Here is a 22,374-nt window from a genome sequence, read left to right on the forward strand (position 1 = left end):
TGATCAAATAAGTCGTCGATTCTCGGTAGTGGGTAGCGGTTCTTGATGGTAAGTTTGTTCAACTCTCGGTAGTCGATACACAACCTGAATGTACCATCTTTCTTCTTGACAAACAAAACAGGAGCTCCCCACGGTGATGTGCTTGGTCGAATGAAACCACGCTCTAAAAGTTCTTGTAATTGGCTTTGCAGTTCTTTCATCTCGCTGGGTGCGAGTCTGTAAGGAGCACGAGCTATTGGTGCAGCTCCTGGTACAAGATCTATTTGAAATTCAACGGATCGATGTGGGGGTAATCCCGGTAATTCTTTCGGAAATACATCGGAAAATTCTTTTGCAATGGGAACATCATTGATGCTCTTTTCTTCAGTTTGTACTTTCTCGACGTGTGCTAGAACAGCATAGCAACCTTTTCTTATTAGTTTTTGTGCCTTCAAACTACTAATAAGATGTAGCTTCGTGTTGCCCTTTTCTCCGTACACCATTAAGGGTTTTCCTTTTTCTCGTATAATGCGAATTGCATTTTTGTAACAAACGATCTCTGCTTTCACTTCTTTCAACCAGTCCATACCGATTATCACATCAAAACTCCCTAACTCTACTGGTATCAAATCAATCTTAAATGTTTCGCTAACCAGTTTAATTTCTCGATTCTGACATATATTATCTGCTGAAATTAATTTACCATTTGCTAATTCGAGTAAAAATTTACTATCCAAAGGCGTCAATGGACAACTTAATTTAGCACAAAAATCTCTACTCATATAGCTTCTATCGGCACCCGAATCAAATAAAACGTAAGCAGATTTATTGTCAATAAGAAACGTACCCGTAACAAGCTCCGGGTCTTCCTGTGCCTCTGCCGCATTAATATTGAAAACTCTTCCGCGGCCTTGTCCATTCGTGTTCTCCTGGTTCGGGCAATTTCTAATAATGTGGCCCGTTTTTCCACATTTATAACAAACTACATTGGCATAACTTGCTCCGACACTACTTGCTCCGCCATTACTCGTTCCGACACCATTTGTTCCTTTCGTTCTATTAACCCCTGGTCCGTAGACCTCACACTTCGCCGCGCTATGACCATTTCGTTTACACTTGTTGCAAAATTTGGTGCAGAACCCCGAGTGATACTTTTCACACCGTTGGCATAGCTGCTTCTGATTGTTGTTGTTGTTGCGGTTATTATTGTTGTTGGGATGATGGTTGTAGTTGCTGTTGTTGTTATTGTTGTTGTTGTTGTTGTTGTTGTTGTTGGGCCGTTTGTTGTAGTTGCGATTGATGTTGCGATTGTTGGGATAATTGTTGCGATTATTGTTGTAATTATTGTTGTTGTATTGGTGATTCTTATCACCGTTTTCCTCCCACTTTCTTTTGACTTGCTTCACATTGGCCTCTTCAGCAGTCTGTTCTTTAATTCTTTCTTCAATCTGGTTCACTAGTTTGTGAGCCATTCTACATGCCTGTTGTATGGAGACGGGCTCGTGTGAACTTATATCTTCTTGGATTCTTTCCGGTAATCCTTTCACAAACGCGTCGATCTTCTCTTCCTCATCTTCGAATGCTCCCGGACACAATAGGCACAATTCTGTGAATCGTCTTTCGTACGTGGTAATATCAAATCCTTGGGTTCGTAACCCTCTAAGTTCTGTCTTGAGCTTATTGACCTCAGTTCTGGGACGGTACTTCTCGTTCATCAAGTGCTTGAATGCTGACCACGGTAGTACGTACGCATCGTCTTGTCCCACTTGCTCTAGATAGGTATTCCACCATGTTAACGCAGAACCTGTGAAGGTATGCGTAGCGTACTTCACTTTGTCCTCTTCAGTATACTTACTTATGGCAAACACCGATTCGACCTTCTCGGTCCACCGTTTCAATCCGATCGGTCCTTCGGTTCCATCAAATTCCAAAGGTTTGCAGGCAGTGAATTCTTTGTAGGTGCATCCTACACGATTTCCTGTACTGCTAGATCCAAGGTTATTATTGGTATGTAGCGCAGCCTGTACTGCGGCTATGTTTGAAGCTAGAAAAGTACGGAATTCCTCTTCATTCATATTCACGGTGTGTCGAGTAGTCGGTGCCATTTCCTTCAAAATAGTCAAATGGAACAAGTTAATCATATAGAATATTAAGAGTAGTTAATAGTATTTCGTAGCATAATATGAACTCATTTATAAAAGCTTTTTCTTCATATTAACGTTTTATAAGTTTAAATTCGGGTAGTACCTACCCGTTAAGTTCATACTTAGTAGCTAATATACAATTCAACTACTACAATTCTATATGAAAAACTGATTATAATAATATTTCGCGTTCAAACTTTTACACAATATTTTACAAACTTACAATACCGCTTATTTTACATATAGCATGAAATATAGTACATAATAAATTTGATACAAGATGGTTGTGAAGATAATTCTAGCTAGTACACAAGTCGTTCAGCAAAGGCAATAAAGACACGTAATTCATACGTCCAAAAACAAGTCATGCATTCTGGTTTTACTAGGATTACTTCCCATCCTTGGTCTTGTGGAACATAACCGTTATGGCCGTTGATAAGACAGCGTGTTGTAACGTCGTCAAAGGGACGAGGGTTACGTAATGTCCAACAGTCCCGTAACAATCTAAAAACCTCATTTCTTACCCTAATTACCGACTCCGTCACTTGTGGAAACATTTTGTTTAATAGTTGTAGCCCGATGTTCTTGTTCTCAATTTGGTGAGAAGCGAACATTACTAATCCGTAAGCATAACATGCTTCTTTATGTTGCATGTTAGCCGCTTTTTCTAAATCACGAAGTCCAATATTCGGATATATTGAGTCAAAATAATTTCTTAACCCATTGCGTAAAATTGCATTTGGGTTCCCCGCAATATATGCATCAAAGTAAACACATCGTAACTTATGGGTTTCCCAATGTGATATCCCCCATCTTTCAAACGAAAGTCTCTTATAAACCAAGACATTCTTGGAACGTTCTTCGAATGTCTTACAAACTGATCTCGCCTTAAATAGTTGTGCTGAGGAATTCTGACCGACTCTAGACAAGATTTCATCAATCATGTCTCCGGGTAGGTCTCTTAAAATATTGGGTTGTCTATCAATTTTGTGTTTTTAAACTGTAAAATAGACAAGAGTTAGATTCATAAAAAAAATACTTATTAATACAAGCAATTTTTACATATATCATAAAGCATAAGCACACTATATTACATATATTACACCACACGAATACAACTATCTTATTCCGACTTGCTCGTTTCTTCTTCTTCGGTTTTGGTTCGTTTTGCCAAGTTTCTAGGGATATATGATGTTCCCCTAATACGAGCCGTCGTTTTCCACATTGGTTTAGAAAAACCTGGTGGTTTAGAGGATCCCGGGTCATTGTTACAACTTAAGGACTTCAGGGGTTGACGATACATATAAAGTTCATCGGGTTTGGAATTAGATTTCTCTATTTTTATACCCTTTCCCTTATTATTTTCTTTTGCCTTTTTAAATTCAGTTGGGGTAATTTCTATAACATCATCGGAATTCTCGTCGGAATCCGATTCATCGGAGAATTGGTAATCCTCCCAATATTTTGCTTCCTTGGCGGAAACACCATTGACCATAATTAACCTTGGTCGGTTGGTTGAGGATTTTCTTTTACTTAACCGTTTTATTATTTCCCCCACCGGTTCAATTTCTTCATCCGGTTCCGATTCTTCTTCCGGTTCCGATTCCTCTTCCGGTTCCGATTCCTCTTCCGGATCCGACTCTTCTTCCGGTTCCTCTTCGGGAACTTGTGAATCAGTCCACGAATCATTCCAATTTACATTTGACTCTTCATTATTATTAGGTGAGTCAATGGGACTTGTTCTAGAGGTAGACATCTATCACATAATATCAAACGCGTTAAGAGATTAATATATCACATAATATTCACATGTTAAAAATATATAGTTTCCAACAAAATTTGTTAAGCAATCATTTTTCAAGTAAACACGGTCGAAGTCTAGACTCACTAATGCATCCTAACAAACTCGATAAGACACACTAATACAAAATTCTGGTTCTCTAAGACCAACGCTCGGATACCAACTGAAATGTCCCGTTCTTATTGATTAAAAACGTTCCATATTAATTGATTTCGTTGCGAGGTTTTGACCTCTATATGAGACGTTTTTCAAAGACTGCATTCATTTTAAAACAAACCATAACCTTTATTTCATCAATAAAGGTTTAAAAAGCTTTACGTAGATTATCAAATAATGATAATCTAAAATATCCTGTTTACACACGACCATTACATAATGGTTTACAATACAAATATGTTACAATAAAATAAGTTTCTTGAATGCAGTTTTTACACAATATCATACAAGCATGGACTCCAAATCTCGTCCTTATTTAAGTATGCGACAGCGGAAGCTCTTAATAATCACCTGAGAATAAACATGCTTAAAACGTCAACAAAATTGTTGGTGAGTTATAGGTTTAACCTATATATATCAAATCATAATAATAGACCACAAGATTTCATATTTCAATACACATCCCATACATAGAGATAAAAATCATTCATATGGTGAACACCTGGTAACCGACATTAACAAGATGCATATATAAGAATATCCCCATCATTCCGGGACACCCTTCGGATATGATATAAATTTCGAAGTACTAAAGCATCCGGTACCTTGGATGGGGCTTGTTGGGCCCGATAGATCTATCTTTAGGATTCGCGTCAATTAGGGTGTCTGTTCCCTAATTCTTAGATTACCAGACTTAATAAAAAGGGGCATATTCGATTTCGATAATTCAACCATAGAATGTAGTTTCACGTACTTGTGTCTATTTTGTAAATCATTTATAAAACCTGCATGTATTCTCATCCCAAAAATATTAGATTTTAAAAGTGGGACTATAACTCACTTTCACAGATTTTTACTTCGTCGGGAAGTAAGACTTGGCCACTGGTTGATTCACGAACCTATAACAATATATACATATATATCAAAGTATGTTCAAAATATATTTACAACACTTTTAATATATTTTGATGTTTTAAGTTTATTAAGTATGCTGTCCTCGTTAGTAACCTACAACTAGTTGTCCACAGTTAGATGTACAGAAATAAATCGATAAATATTATCTTGAATCAATCCACGACCCAGTGTATACGTATCTCAGTATTGATCACAACTCAAACTATATATATTTTGGAATCAACCTCAACCCTGTATAGCTAACTCCAACATTCACATATAGAGTGTCTATGGTTGTTCCGAAATATATATAGATGTGTCGACATGATAGGTCGAAACATTGTATACGTGTCTATGGTATCTCAATATTACATAATATACAATACAAGTTGATTAAGTTATGGTTGGAATAGATTTGTTACCAATTTTCACGTAGCTAAAATGAGAAAAATTATCCAATCTTGTTTTACCCATAACTTCTTCATTTTAAATCCGTTTTGAGTGAATCAAATTGCTATGGTTTCATATTGAACTCTATTTTATGAATCTAAACAGAAAAAGTATAGTTTTATAGTCGGAAAAATAAGTTACAAGTCGTTTTTGTAAAGGTAGTCATTTCAGTCGAAAGAACGACGTCTAGATGACCATTTTAGAAAACATAGTTCCACTTTGAGTTTAACCATAATTTTTGGATATAGTTTCATGTTCATAATAAAAATCATTTTCTCAGAATAACAACTTTTAAATCAAAGTTTATCATAGTTTTTAATTAACTAACCCAAAACAGCCCGAGGTGTTACTACGACGGCGTAAATCCGGTTTTACAGTGTTTTTCGTGTTTCCAAGTTTTAAATCATTAAGTTAGCATATCATATAGATATATAACATGTGTTTAGTTGATTTTAAAAGTGATGTTAGAAGGATTAACTTTTGTTTGCGAACAAGTTTAGAATTAACTAAACTATGTTCTAGTGATTACAAGTTTAAACCTTCGAATAAGATAGCTTTATATGTATGAATCGAATGATGTTATGAACATCATTACTACCTTAAGTTCCTTGGATAAACCTACTGGAAAATAGAAAAATGGAACTATCTTCAACGGATCCTTGGATGGCTCGAAGTTCTTGAAGCAGAATCATGACACGAAAACAAGTTCAAGTAAGATCATCACTTGAAATAAGATTGTTATAGTTATAGAAATTGAACCAAAGTTTGAATATGATTATTACCTTGTATTAGAATGATAACCTACTATAAGAAACAAAGATTTCTTGAGGTTGGATGATCACCTTACAAGATTGGAAGTGAGCTAGCAAACTTGAAAGTATTCTTGATTTTATGTAACTAGAATTTGTAGAATATATGAAGAACACTTAGAACTTGAAGATAGAACTTGAGAGAGATCAATTAGATGAAGAAAATTGAAGAATGAAAGTGTTTGTAGGTGTTTTTGGTCGTTGGTGTATGGATTAGATATAAAGGATATGTAATTTTGTTTTCATGTAAATAAGTCATGAATGATTACTCATATTTTTGTAATTTTATGAGATATTTCATGCTAGTTGCCAAATGATGGTTCCCACATGTGTTAGGTGACTCACATGGGCTGCTAAGAGCTGATCATTGTAGTGTATATACTAATAGTACATACATCTAAAAGCTGTGTATTGTACGAGTACGAATACGGGTGCATACGAGTAGAATTGTTGATGAAACTGAACGAGGATGTAATTGTAAGCATTTTTGTTAAGTAGAAGTATTTTGATAAGTGTCTTGAAGTCTTTCAAAAGTGTATGAATACATATTAAAACACTACATGTATATACATTTTAACTGAGTCGTTAAGTCATCGTTAGTCGTTACATGTAAATGTTGTTTTGAAACCTTTAGGTTAACGATCTTGTTGAATGTCGTTAACCCATTGTTTATTATAACAAATGAGTTTGTAAATTGTTATATTATCATGATATTATGATATATAATATATCTTAGTATGATGTATATACAGTTAAATATCGTTACAACGATAATCGTTACATATATGTCTCGTTTCGAAATCATTAAGTTAGTAGTCTTATTTTTACATATGTATTTCATTGTTAATACACTTAATAATATATTTACTTATCATTTAACATAATTAACCAAGTGTATCAATATCTTAATATGATTCATATGTACCTAGTAAGACGTTGTTATAACGATAATCGTTATATATATCGTTTTCGAGTTTCTTAAATTAATAGTCTCATTTTTATGTATATAACTCATTGTTAAAATACCTAATGAGATACATACTTATAATAAAAACATGTTAACTATATATATAACCATATATATGTCATCGTATAGTTTTTACAAGTTTTAACGTTCGTGAATCACCGGTCAACTTGGGTGGTCAATTGTCTATATGAAACATATTTCAATTAATCAAGTCTTAATAAGTTTGATTGCTTAACATGTTGGAAACATTTAATCATGTAAATATCAATCTCAATTAATATATATAAACATGGAAAAGTTCGGGTCACTACAGATTTATCAAAGATTTTTCTAAAATCGCCCGCCCAATGACCAAGCTTCTTGAAAAGGATGCTCCATTTGACTTTGATTCTAATTGCGAGAATGAATTCTTCATTCTAAAGTCAAAACTCACACAAGCCCCAATTATCGTATCTCCGGATTAGAGTATGCCATTTGAGCTAATGTGTGTCGCAAGCGACTATGCCTTAGGTGCTGTTTTAGGACAACATCCCGATAATCATTTTTGCCCAATTTATTATGCGAGCAAAACTCTAACGGGAGCTCAAATTAATTATACCACCACGAAAAAGGAGCTCCTAGCGGTTGTTTATGCGTTTGATCAATTTTGGTCATATTTGGTGTTGTCCAAAACCATTGTTTACACGGACCATTCGGCCCTTAGGTACTTATTCTCGAAACTAGATGCAAAGCATCGTCTCATACGTTGGGTTCTTTTACTTCAAGAATTTAACATTGAGATACGTGACAAGAAAGGAGCCGAGAATCTAGCCGCCGACCATTTATCCCGACTTGAAAATTCCGAATTAGAGAAACTCGATAACACAATCATCAAGGATACGTTTCCTAACGAATCTCTAATGAGGGTTGACAAGGAATCTGAAATCCCATGGTTTGCCCATTTTGCAAACTATCTTGCTTCAGGAATTCTTCAAAAAGGACTTTCTTATCAACAAAAGAAGAAATTCTTTGCGGATTTGAAGTCCTATTTCTGGGAACACCCTGACCTATTTCGTGTTGGTGCGGATCAAGTAATTCGCCATTGTGTGTACGGAAAAGAGGCTCAACAAATTCTTGAGCATTGCCATCAAGGGCCAACCGGCGGTCATTTCGGACCAAACCACACCGCAAGAAAAATCCTTGACTCGGGCTTTTATTGGCCCACGATCTTTAAAGATGCCCATAACTTCGTTCGAACTTGTAATGCATGCCAACGAACGGGCAACATCATGAAAAAAGATGAGATGCCTCAAACCGGCATCCAAGTTTGTGAAATATTTGATATTTGGGGAATCGATTTTATGGGACCATTTCCAAGTTCTCATAAGTGCAAGTACATCTTAGTAGCCATTGACTATGTGTCCAAATGGGCTGAAGTGAAAGCTTTGCTGACAAATGATGCTAGGGTGGTGGTAAACTTCTTGAAAAATCTCTTCTCGCGCTTTGGAATTCCAAAGGCGCTCATATCCGATCGAGGAACACATTTTGCCAACAACCTTCTTGAAAAGGTGTTGAAGAAGTATGGCGTAACTCACCATTTATCTACTCCGTACCACCCGCAAATGAGTGGTCAAGTGGAGAACACGAATCGTGCCTTAAAACGTATACTTGAGAAGACGGTTGATAACAACCCTAAGATTTGGCAACGCAAGTTAGATGATGCGTTGTGGGCTTTTCGAACCGCATTTAAAACACCGATCAGTACCACACCATTTAGGCTTGTATATGGAAAAGCGTGCAATCTACCGGTTGAAGTAGAGCACCGAGCATATTGGGCTCTGAAACTTTGTAATTTGGACATGGAGAAAGCAGGTGAAAACCAATTCATGCAAATACATGAATTAGAAGAATTAAGATTGGAAGCATACGAGAATTCAAGCTCGTATAAGGAGAAAACAAAAAGGTGGCATGATGCCCGACTAAAAGGAGTGAAAGAGTTTGAAATTGGTGACAAGGTTTTGGTTTTCAACTCGCGATTTAAATTTTCTCCGGGAAAGTTGAATTGTTTGGAAACGGAAACACTTTTAAAGTGAATGGTCATCGATTAAAACTCTATTTTGATGGAGTTGACACCACGGTTCGAGATGACATGACTTTCTTCCCCAAGGCTAATTAGCTTGAGACGGAGTCGCGTGAATGACTCACTAATAAACTTCACAAATTGTATATAGTCCCCCTCGTGTGCTTTGTTTAATGATTTGAATTATGTTTCAAAAAAAAAAAAATTCTTTATGTTTGGTTTGTAATAGGGTAATGGTAACTTGGATTTCTGTAATTTGAATAATTTATTTAATTTAAAGTGGGGTTTTGGTACATGGAGTACAACCCCATTTATTTGTGTGAGATATTTGTTTTGTTTGTGACAGGTGAGCATTGTGCTAATTGCTGTAATTTTCAAAGACTGGCAGTAAGTTCAGCACATACTTGATTAATGATTGATTTGTGGTATCAAAAAGTGGATGCTGTTCTTATGCTGGCATTCAGTTCAGTGCCATCATCCCGTGCACTTCGGTTTTAAACCTAGAAAGTAATAACTCTTTTGCACTCTTTATACCTCTCGAATTTAAATTTTTATGATTTCATGTAACGAGGGCGATACATGAACTCAAGTGTGGGGAGGAAGTTATAAATTCTTTCGGGAATTCTTTCAGGTTTTGATTTTGGTTAAAATGGCTTAAAATAGTGAAAATTTTTAGACTTTTATCTTCATAAATTTAAATTTTGTTTAAAATTTGTGAAAATTTTTAGACTTTTATCTTCATAAATTCAAATTTTGTTTAAAATTTATAGATTTTAAAACTAAGTGTTTACACCGAAATTATTATCACGAAACAAATTTAGAAACAACCAAATAATTGAATTTATTTTGTTAAAAATCATAAAACTAGTAGTCATATAAAAGAGATAATCAACATGCTATACCACATTCTTAATGGAAAGAATCATCAAGTACTTTGTTGTTCTAACAATCTAATCCAATGCTCATCAATGTAATGATTGTGAAGGAAGTCAAGTCTTCCAAAATGACACACTTGCTAACTTATGTTAGAAGATGTAGTCCAGAACAGCTGTAGGTTGATGAAAAATCTTGAAAAGTCATCTTTATCATCGGTTGGAAATCCACCTCACCTCAACATCAAACAGGGTTTTTGGTGGTCAGACTTATCCTAACCATGAGATGGATCTGTCTCGCACAATGGAAGTCAAGTCTCCATAAAGATCAACCGTATATATGTTGACCGCGGTCAACATACAAATGCCATAACAAATTGAGGTGTGCAAACTCATGGTTCACGGATGATATTTGGACACGATATAGTTTCTTTTAAAACTTATGCTATTTTATGAACTATATTGGGTAAAACCAATTTTAGGACATCCGGTTTCAAGTTCCATGATACTTCAATCATGGGGGCGAGTAGCTTGCTAAACGCCGACAGAGGCTTCGGTTTTCAGTTACCCTCAACCGGACTTTAAGGTTAAAATCGGAAAACTTGATTAGTGTAAAAACTAACATGACTAAATTTTCAAAACATAAAAGGTTTTTCACAAAGGTCCTAATTTCCCGAAGGATCCAAATTTTCAAGAAATGTGGACTTTAAAACCCACCTTTCGACTTTGGTGTGATTTCATTTAGTGTGTGTACTCAAAGTGTGTATTACATTGTGAAATAAATAAAATCGTGTGTACTCCAAAGGTGTGTGTATACTCAAAACGCGTGAGTGTGATTTGTGTATGAAATAAAAAGTGTGAGTGTGTATATTTTGTGATTTGTGTGTGTTTTCATCAATGTGTATTCACTATAGTATATTTCAATTTCTTGTAAGTCTTGCTTGAGGACAAACAAGGTTTAAATCAATCATTATGAAAACTACATAATTAATTTACCAAAAAGACACGAGGAAAATATTGTAAAGTAATTATTGGAGATCAAACAGGAAACTCCACTAACTTTTGTCTAACACTCGTTAATTGATATTTGTTCTTACTTGTAATTCCCTTTATTAATTATCCTGAATACCGTTAAAAATGAACGAGTTCTCAAATCAACGTGGACCTCACAACAAAGACTCATAATCATACAATGTATCTGATAAATCAATCATTTGATATTATCTTCTGATTCTACCGATAAACATATTGAAACAAATACGTTCGTGTAAAGTATTATACGTTTAATACTTTGTTAACATTCTCAAGTTATAATATATATACATATACATATTCATATTCAATTATATAATGGTTCGTGAATCGTTGGAACTTGGTCGAGGTTAAATGAATGTATGAACACAATTTAAAATTCTTGAGATTTAACTTAACAAACATTGCTTATCGGGTCGGAATAATATAAAGATTGAAGTTTAAATTTGGTCAAAAATTTCCGGGTTGTCACACAAGTTAAGTAACTAAGTACTTAATGGCATGTTGTATGGTATTAACGAAAGTAATTAACATGAAATAAGATCCCAGAATATAAACCAACACAGTACGCACAAATACGCAGTTTTGCAGAAAGTAACAAGCACAAAAGTAAGTCGAAAAAGTCGGGTCGTTACACCTTCCTTTTGACTATAACCTTTAGCAACAAGTCTTGCTTTATATCTCTTAACCTCACCATTAGATTTATATTTAATTCTGTAAACCCATTTATTACCAATAGGCTTTCTATTGGGAGGTAAGTCAGTTATAATCCAAGTCTTGTTTCTATTCAGTGCTTCCATTTCAATATTCATAGCTTCAACCCATACATAATTTTTAGAAGCTTCATAATAAGATTTAGGCTCAAGTGTTTTATTCAGATTAGATGTAAAACATTTATTTTCTTGACTCAGAAAAGAATAGTTTACAACTCTTTCAATACCATATTTTACCTTGCCCTCTACAACAAAATTATCAAATTTCTTAGGTAAAACAGTCTCTCTGGATGACCTTCTCAAAGACTGAACATGTATTGCACTATTTCTGTTTAAAAAATAATTGCCCTCGGGAGAGTTTATACTATTCATGGGAGTTGCAAAAGTGTTCTGGCAACCACTAGGACTTCCAGTACCACTCAGTGTGCTACTATTATCACCATCATGAACTCTGTCATGACTGGGACCACTATAACTACCACTAGCAGTACTGGTATCACCAGAGTTACTACTACTACCACTGCCATCACCATCATATGTTGCTGCTCTCACTTCATCATTGGGACTTTGAGAGTTTTGATTATTAAAAAATATTTGATCAAAAAAGTTTAAATGATTAACTTCTTCTTTTTCCAAAATCAAACTATCAGTGTTTTGTTTTAATGGAAAAACATTTTCATAAAATTTAATATCCTTGAAAAAACAACACTTCTATTTTCAAGATTTAACAATTTATAACCTTTTTGAACACTTCCAAAACCAATAAGAATGCATTTACCTGACCTACTAAAAAATTTATTTTCTGAATATAAAACTGTAGCATAACAAAGACAACCAAAACATCTCGGGTGAGAGAGACTAGGGTCCTTTTTGAACACAAATTCATAAGGGGTCTTTCCAGAGAGCACGCTTGAAGGAGTCCTGTTAATTAAATAGTAAGCAGTTAAAATACAATCACTCCACATATTAAGAGGTAACCCCCCTTGAAACATAAGGGCTCTTGCTACATTAAGCAAGTGCATACTTTTCCTTTCTACAATTCCATTCTGTTGTGGAGTATGTGCACAAGAAGTTTGATGCACAATACCTTTAGACTTAACAAATAAATTTATTTTATTGTTAACAAATTCAGTTCCATTATCACTTCTTATGACTTTTATCTTTTTATTAAACTGATTTTCAATCAAATTTACAACAGTTAACACATTGTCATAAGTTTCATCTTTAGTTTTTAACAGAAAAATCCACACAGCTCTAGAATAATCATCCACAACAGTTAAAAAATACTTGTAACCTTCTCTACTTTGAATTTTAAAAGGACCCCAAAGATTCAAATGTATTAAATCACCTAACCCTTGTAACTTGTGGTCACTAAGAGGAAAGGGCTCCCTGGTTTGTTTAGCCTTATGGCATATATCACAGGGACAAGTTTCTTTAAAATTTTGCAGATTTAATTTTTGTTTTAACACCTTCAAGACTTGGTCAGATGGATGACCAAGCCTTGCATGCCACAAATCAGCAGACACAAAGTGAACACATATATTACATGACATACCTATAGCATTCACATCACATTCATCAAACAGAAACAATCCACCAGACTGGCTACCAGTCCCTACAGTTTTCATTGTTCTCAAGTCCTGAATAAAACATTTATTTTCATCAAAGCTTATAGTTAGTTTGCTATCTTTAGCAAGTTTATACACATAAATTAAACTAACAAAGTATGCAGGTACAACCAACACATCATATAAGATAACATTTTTAGACAATTTCATATTTCCAACTTTTATGACTTTAGCCTGTGTACCATTAGGATGACCCACAGTTAAATTTAAATTGGATATATCAATTAAATCAGTTAAATCTTTTTCTGAAATAGTCATGTGTTGATTAGCACTAGAATCAATTATCCATCCTTGGTTTTTGTTTTTAAAACTTTCATTGATGTGGCTGTTAAATAACTGTTGAAATTTGTGTTGAATAATGTGTTACAATTCATAAAATTACCTTTCATGTTAGCATTTGCATCTACAGGAGTATGATTCTCATTGATAAGACTGAGTAACTTCAAAAGCTGATCATTTGTAAGACTCGCAAGAGCAGAAACAGAGGATTCTTCTTTATTAGTAACACTATGATTAGCAAATGATTTATTTCCAGAATTAATATTTTGATTATTACTTGTTCTTCTTCTAAAAGAAGGTGGATAACCAATGATTTCAAAACATCTTTCAATTGTATAACCAATTTTATTGCATTTTTTTGCATTTCAATGTTTGATTCTGGTTTCTATTATAGTTGTTACTATTTGAATATCCTCCAGAATTATTTTCAGCTTTATTATATGAATTGTTTGATTGAGACACAAAAGCACTGGCTTGTGTCTTTAACATTTTATCAGTGGTAAGAATTCCCTTATGGGATTCTTCCCTTGAAATAACAACATAAGCCTCTTTTACATCTAAAACAGTGTCTCTCAACAATATGTTACTTCTCACAGCAGTGTATTCATCACTTAAACCCATTAAAATTGCATTAATTTCATCATTTTCTTATGATCTTTAACAGAGGTTGCAGCAGGACAAGTACAAGCAGCTAAATCACATGTATAAGCAGGTGAGGACACCATAGCATCATATTGTTTCCACGATGTATTGAGCTTATGATAATATTCAGAAAGAGTGTTATCACCTTGTTTCAATGTATTAATTTGATAATGCAAATTATATATTATTGATGTGTCAATTTTATCATAAGTCTCTTTTAATTCAGTCCACACTTGAGTTGCATTAGTGGAAAAGATTTGTCCAGAGTAAAGATCCTCTGAAACAGATCCAAGAATCCAGGACAATACAACTGAGTTGCATCTATCCCATTGGGATCCAAGGACTTCATCAGTTGTGCTTCTTTTTACAGTACCATTGATAAAACCCAATTTTTTTTGTGGATAAGGCCAATAACATTGACCTACTCCAAATATTATAGTTCTCAGTTCCTTTTAATTTTATTAAAGTAATTGGTGTTCCAGTGGTATCATTAGCATGAAAATAAAGTGGATCACTAAAATCCAACTTGTTATCTGTGTTGCAGAGGTACTATCACCCAAATTTTACACACAGAAAAGAAAACAAACAAATGCAAGATAAACAGATAAAGATACAAATAAGTACAATCAAATGATTAGTAAATCCAACCGGTGCTTGATCAGGTTTTCACAAGCATCAAGGGACTTGGATCAAGAGTTGGGTACAGTGATTTAATAATCAAATAATTGTATATCAGACACAAATCAGATCATAAATAAAATCAATTAAGTAGTTAAGAAAGCCAGATAATATGAATAAACATGAGACTCCCCTTTGAAGATCAAAAGAAACCAGAAGAATGAAGAATATTCAGCGGAAAAACAAGCAGGTAGGAAACCCTAACCCTAATTTTTAACAAATTAGGGTTTTGATGACAATAATCACCCACAAGCAACGGCCGTTAATCGAACCTACACAAATCACTTTCAATCTTCAAGAAGCCCCAAAAATTAACAGCTACAAACACCGGAAACAAAGAAACCCTAGAACTTCAATCGCTCTTCAATTAAGAGCGTACCCGCTCTTATACCATGTAAAATTTGGTAAAACAACCAATAATCACCAAATACAAGAACTGAAAACAAATCAATCTCCAAATCTGAATAGATTACAACCAAATCGAACTGAACTATCAACCACACACTTGTAATATTAAAGTGTGCAGGAAAACTAACAAATGAACCACAAGATGTGAATCAACTAACTAATCACTCTATCAAAAAGAGGAAAATAAAGACTGGAGAGATGTAAACTTTTTTAGAGAAAATGCACAGTAATCGTCTGAATCTATCAACCCTAAAAGTATTAGGGTTATATAGCATGCTTGGAATAAACCGCCATATGAAATATGTGGGCTGGACTTGTGAAGCTTTAAGCCCAATAAATTAAATAGTAGCCCAAGAAGTTGTGATGACCCGAAAATTTCTGATCAAATTTAAACTTTAATCTTTATATATTCCCGACACGATAAGCAGAATTTGTAATGATTGAGTCTCGAAAGTTTTGAAATCTATATCCATTACCAGTTGACCATGAAATGTCCCGTTCTTATTGATTAAAAACGTACCATATTAATTGATTTCGTTGCGAGGTTTTGACCTCTATATGAGACGTTTTTCAAAGACTGCATTCATTTTTAAACAAACCATAACCTTTATTTCATCAATAAAGATTTAAAAAGCTTTACGTAGATTATCAAATAATGATAATCTAAAATATCCTGTTTACACACGACCATTACATAATGGTTTACAATACAAATATGTTACAACAAAATAAGTTTCTTGAATGCAGTTTTTACACAATATCATACAAGCATGGACTCCAAATCTTGTCCTTATTTAAGTATGCGACAGCGGAAGCTCTTAATAATCACCTGAGAATAAACATGCTTAAAACGTCAACAAAAATGTTGGTGAGTTATAGGTTTAACCTATATATATCAAATCGTAACAATAGACCACAAGATTTCATATTTCAATACACATCCCATACATAGAGATAAAAATCATTCATATGGTGAACACCTGGTAACCGACAATAACAAGATGCATATATAAGAATATCCCCATCATTCCGGGACACCCTTCGGATATGATATAAATTTCGAAGTACTAAAGCATCCGGTACTTTGGATGGGGTTTGTTAGGCCCAATAGATCTATCTTTAGGATTCGCGTCAATTAGGGTGTCTGTTCCCTAATTCTTAGATTACCAGACTTAATAAAAAGGGGCATATTCGATTTCGATAATTCAACCATAGAATGTAGTTTCACGTACTTGTGTCTATTTTGTAAATCATTTATAAAACCTGCATGTATTCTCATCCCAAAAATATTAGATTTTAAAAGTGGGACTATAACTCACTTTCACAGATTTTTACTTCGTCGGGAAGTAAGACTTGGCCACTGGTTGATTCACGAACCTATAACAATATATACATATATATCAAAATATGTTTAAAATATATTTACAACACTTTTAATATATTTTGATGTTTTAAGTTTATTAAGTCAGCTGTCCTCGTTAGTAACCTATAACTAGTTGTCCACTGTTAGATGTACAGAAATAAATAGATAAATATTATCTTGAATCAATCCACGACCCAGTGTATACGTATCTCAGTATTGATCACAACTCAAACTATATATATTTTGGAATCAACCTCAACCCTGTATAGCTAACTCCAACATTCACATATAGAGTGTCTATGGTTGTTCCGAAATATATATAGATGTGTCGACATGATAGGTCGAAACATTGTATACGTGTCTATGGTATCTCAAGATTACATAATATATAATACAAGTTGATTAAGTTATGGTTGGAATAGATTTGTTACCAATTTTCACGTAGCTAAAATGAGAAAAATTATCCAATCTTGTTTTACCCATAACTTCTTCATTTTAAATCCGTTTTGAGTGAATCAAATTGCTATGGTTTCATATTGAACTCTATTTTATGAATCTAAACAAAAAAAGTATAGGTTTCTAGTCGGAAAAATAAGTTACAAGTCGTTTTTGTAAAGGTAGTCATTTCAGTCGAAAGAACGACGTCTAGATGACCATTTTAGAAAACATACTTCCACTTTGAGTTTAATCATAATTTTTGGATATAGTTTCATGTTCATAATAAAAATCATTTTCTCAGAATAACAACTTTTAAATCAAAGTTTATCATAGTTTTTAATTAACTAACCCAAAACAGCCCGCGGTGTTACTACGACGGCGTAAATCCGGTTTTACGGTGTTTTTCGTGTTTCCAGGTTTTAAATCATTAAGTTAGCATATCATATAGATATAGAACATGTGTTTAGTTGATTTTAAAAGTCAAATTAGAAGGATTAACTTTTGTTTGCGAACAAGTTTAGAATTAACTAAACTATGTTCTAGTGATTACAAGTTTAAACCTTCGAATAAGATAGCTTTATATGTATGAATCGAATGATGTTATGAACATCATTACTACCTTAATTTCCTTGGATAAACCTACTGGAAAAGAGAAAAATGGATCTAGCTTCAATGGATCCTTGGATGGCTCGAAGTTCTTGAAGCAGAATCATGACACGAAAACAAGTTCAAGTAAGATCATCACTTGAAATAAGATTGTTATAGTTATAGAAATTGAACCAAAGTTTGAATATGATTATTACCTTGTATTAGAATGATAACCTACTGTAAGAAACAAAGATTTCTTGAGGTTGGATGATCACCTTACAAGATTGGAAGTGAGCTAGCAAACTTGAAAGTATTCTTGATTTTATGAAACTAGAACTTTTGGAATTTATGAAGAACACTTAGAACTTGAAGATAGAACTTGAGAGAGATCAATTAGATGAAGAAAATTGAAGAATGAAAGTGTTTGTAGGTGTTTTTGGTCGTTGGTGTATGGATTAGATATAAAGGATATGTAATTTTGTTTTCATGTAAATAAGTCATGAATGATTACTCATATTTTTGTAATTTTATGAGATATTTCATGCTAGTTGCCAAATGATGGTTCCCACATGTGTTAGGTGACTCACATGGGCTGCTAAGAGCTGATCATTGGAGTGTATATACCAATAGTACATACATCTAAAAGCTGTGTATTGTACGAGTACGAATACGGGTGCATACGAGTAGAATTGTTGATGAAACTGAACGAGAATGTAATTGTAAGCATTTTTGTTAAGTAGAAGTATTTTGATAAGTGTATTGAAGTCTTTCAAAAGTGTATAAATACATATTAAAACACTACATGTATATACATTTTAACTGAGTCGTTAAGTCATCGTTAGTCGTTACATGTAAGTGTTGTTTTGAAACCTTTAGGTTAACGATCTTGTTAAATGTTGTTAACCCAATGTTTATAATAACAAAAGAGATTTTAAATTATTATATTATCATGATATTATGATGTACGAATATCTCTTAATATGATATATATACATTAAATGTCGTTACAACGATAAACGTTACATATATGTCTCGTTTCAAAATCATTAAGTTAGTAGTCTTGTTTTTACATATGTAGTTCATTGTTAATATAATTAATGATATGTTTACTTATCATAATATCATGTTAACTATATATATAACCATATATATGTCATCATATAGTTTTTTTTTACAAGTTTTAACGTTCATGAATCACCGGTCAACTTGGGTGGTCAATTGTCTATATGAAACCTATTTCAATTAATCAAGTCTTAACAAGTTTGATTGCTTAACATGTTGGAAACATTTAATCATGTAAACATCAATCTCAATTAATATATATAAACATGGAAAAGTTCGGGTCACTACAGTACCTACCCGTTAAATAAATTTCGTCCCGAAATTTTAAGCTGTTGAAGGTGTTGACGAATCTTCTGGAAATAGATGCGGGTATTTCTTCTTCATCTGATCTTCACACTCCCAGGTGAACTCGGGTCCTCTACGAGCATTCCATCGAACCTTAACAATTGGTATCTTGTTTTGCTTAAGTCTTTTAACCTCACGATCCATTATTTCGACGGGTTCTTCGATGAATTGAAGTTTTTCGTTGATTTGGATTTCATCTAACGGAATAGTGAGATCTTCTTTAGCAAAACATTTCTTTAAATTCGAGACGTGGAAAGTGTTATGTACAGCCGCGAGTTGTTGAGGTAACTCTAGTCGGTAAGCTACTGGTCCGACACGATCAATAATCTTGAATGGTCCAATATACCTTGGATTTAATTTCCCTCGTTTACCAAATCGAACAACGCCTTTCCAAGGTGCAACTTTAAGCATGACCATCTCTCCAATTTCAAATTCTATATCTTTTCTTTTAATGTCAGCGTAGCTCTTTTGTCGACTTTGGGCGGTTTTCAACCGTTGTTGAATTTGGATGATCTTCTCGGTAGTTTCTTGTATAATCTCCGGACCCGTAATCTGTCTATCCCCCACCTCACTCCAACAAATCGGAGACCTGCACTTTCTACCATAAAGTGCTTCAAACGGCGCCATCTCAATGCTTGAATGGTAGCTGTTGTTGTAGGAAAATTCTGCTAACGGTAGATGTCGATCCCAACTGTTTCCGAAATCAATAACACATGCTCGTAGCATGTCTTCAAGCGTTTGTATCGTCCTTTCGCTCTGCCCATCAGTTTGTGGATGATAGGCAGTACTCATGTCTAGACGAGTTCCTAATGCTTGCTGTAATGTCTGCCAGAATCTTGAAATAAATCTGCCATCCCTATCAGAGATAATAGAGATTGGTATTCCATGTCTGGAGACGACTTCCTTCAAATACAGTCGTGCTAACTTCTCCATCTTGTCATCTTCTCTTATTGGTAGGAAGTGTGCTGATTTGGTGAGACGATCAACTATTACCCAAATAGTATCAAAACCACTTGCAGTCCTTGGCAATTTAGTGATGAAATCCATGGTAATGTTTTCCCATTTCCATTCCGGGATTTCGGGTTGTTGAAGTAGACCTGATGGTTTCTGATGCTCAGCTTTGACCTTAGAACACGTCAAACATTCTCCTACGTATTTAGCAACATCGGCTTTCATACCCGGCCACCAAAAATGTTTCTTGAGATCCTTGTACATCTTCCCCGTTCCAGGATGTATTGAGTATCTGGTTTTATGAGCTTCTCTAAGTACCATTTCTCTCATATCTCCAAATTTTGGTACCCAAATCCTTTCAGCCCTATACCGGGTTCCGTCTTCCCGAATATTAAGATGCTTCTCCGATCCTTTGGGTATTTCATCCTTTAAATTTCCCCCTTTTAAAACTCCTTGTTGCGCCTCCTTTATTTGAGTAGTAATGTTATTATGAATCATTATATTCATAGATTTTACTCGAATGGGTTCTCTATCCTTCCTGCTCAAGGCATCGGCTACCACATTTGCCTTCCCCGGGTGGTAACGAATCTCAAAATCGTAATCATTCAATAATTCAATCCACCTACGCTGCCTCATATTCAGTTGTTTCTGATTAAATATGTGTTGACGACTTTTGTGGTCGGTATATATAATACTTTTGACCCCATATAAGTAGTGCCTCCAAGTCTTTAATGCAAAAACAACCGCGCCTAATTCCAAATCATGCGTCGTATAATTTTGTTCGTGAATCTTCAATTGTCTAGACGCATAAGCAATCACCTTCGTTCGTTGCATTAATACACAACCGAGACCTTGCTTTGATGCGTCACAATAAATCACAAAATCATCATTCCCTTCAGGCAATGACAATATAGGTGCCGTAGTTAGCTTTTTCTTCAATAACTGAAACGCTTTCTCTTGTTCATCATTCCATTCAAATTTCTTCCCTTTATGCGTTAATGTAGTCAAGGGTTTTGCTATTCTGGAAAAGTCTTGGATGAACCTTCTGTAGTAACCAGCTAGTCCTAAAAACTGGCGTATGTGTTTCGGAGTTTTCGGGGTTTCCCACTTTTCAACAGTTTCTATCTTTGCCGGATCCACCTTAATACCTTCTTTGTTCACTATGTGACCGAGGAATTGAACTTCTTCCAACCAAAATGCACACTTTGAAAACTTAGCGTACAATTCTTCCTTCCTCAATACTTCTAACACCTTTCTCAAATGTTCACCGTGTTCTTGGTCATTCTTTGAGTAAATAAGTATGTCATCAATGAAAACAATGACAAACTTGTCAAGGTATGGTCCACACACTCGGTTCATAAGGTCCATGAACACAGCTGGTGCATTAGTTAAACCAAACGGCATGACCATAAACTCGTAATGACCGTAACGTGTTCTGAAAGCAGTCTTTGGAATATCATCTTCTTTCACCCGCATTTGATGATACCCGGAACGTAAGTCAATCTTTGAATAAACAGACGAGCCTTGTAGTTGATCAAATAAGTCGTCGATTCTCGGTAGTGGGTAGCGGTTCTTGATGGTAAGTTTGTTCAACTCTCGGTAGTCGATACACAACCTGAATGTACCATCTTTCTTCTTGACAAACAAAACAGGAGCTCCCCACGGTGATGTGCTTGGTCGAATGAAACCACGCTCTAAAAGTTCTTGTAATTGGCTTTGCAGTTCTTTCATCTCGCTGGGTGCGAGTCTGTAAGGAGCACGAGCTATTGGTGCAGCTCCTGGTACAAGATCTATTTGAAATTCAACGGATCGATGTGGGGGTAATCCCGGTAATTCTTTCGGAAATACATCGGGAAATTCTTTTGCAATGGGAACATCATTGATGCTCTTTTCTTCAGTTTGTACTTTCTCGACGTGTGCTAGAACAGCATAGCAACCTTTTCTTATTAGTTTTTGTGCCTTCAAATTACTAATAAGATGTAGGTTCGTGTTGCCCTTTTCTCCGTACACCATTAAGGGTTTTCCTTTTTCTCGTATAATGCGAATTGCATTTTTGTAACAAACGATCTCCGCTTTCACTTCTTTCAACCAGTCCATACCGATTATCACATCAAAA

The sequence above is a fragment of the Rutidosis leptorrhynchoides genome, chromosome 1, assembly GCF_046630445.1.
Source record: "Rutidosis leptorrhynchoides isolate AG116_Rl617_1_P2 chromosome 1, CSIRO_AGI_Rlap_v1, whole genome shotgun sequence".
Taxonomy (NCBI): domain Eukaryota; kingdom Viridiplantae; phylum Streptophyta; class Magnoliopsida; order Asterales; family Asteraceae; genus Rutidosis; species Rutidosis leptorrhynchoides.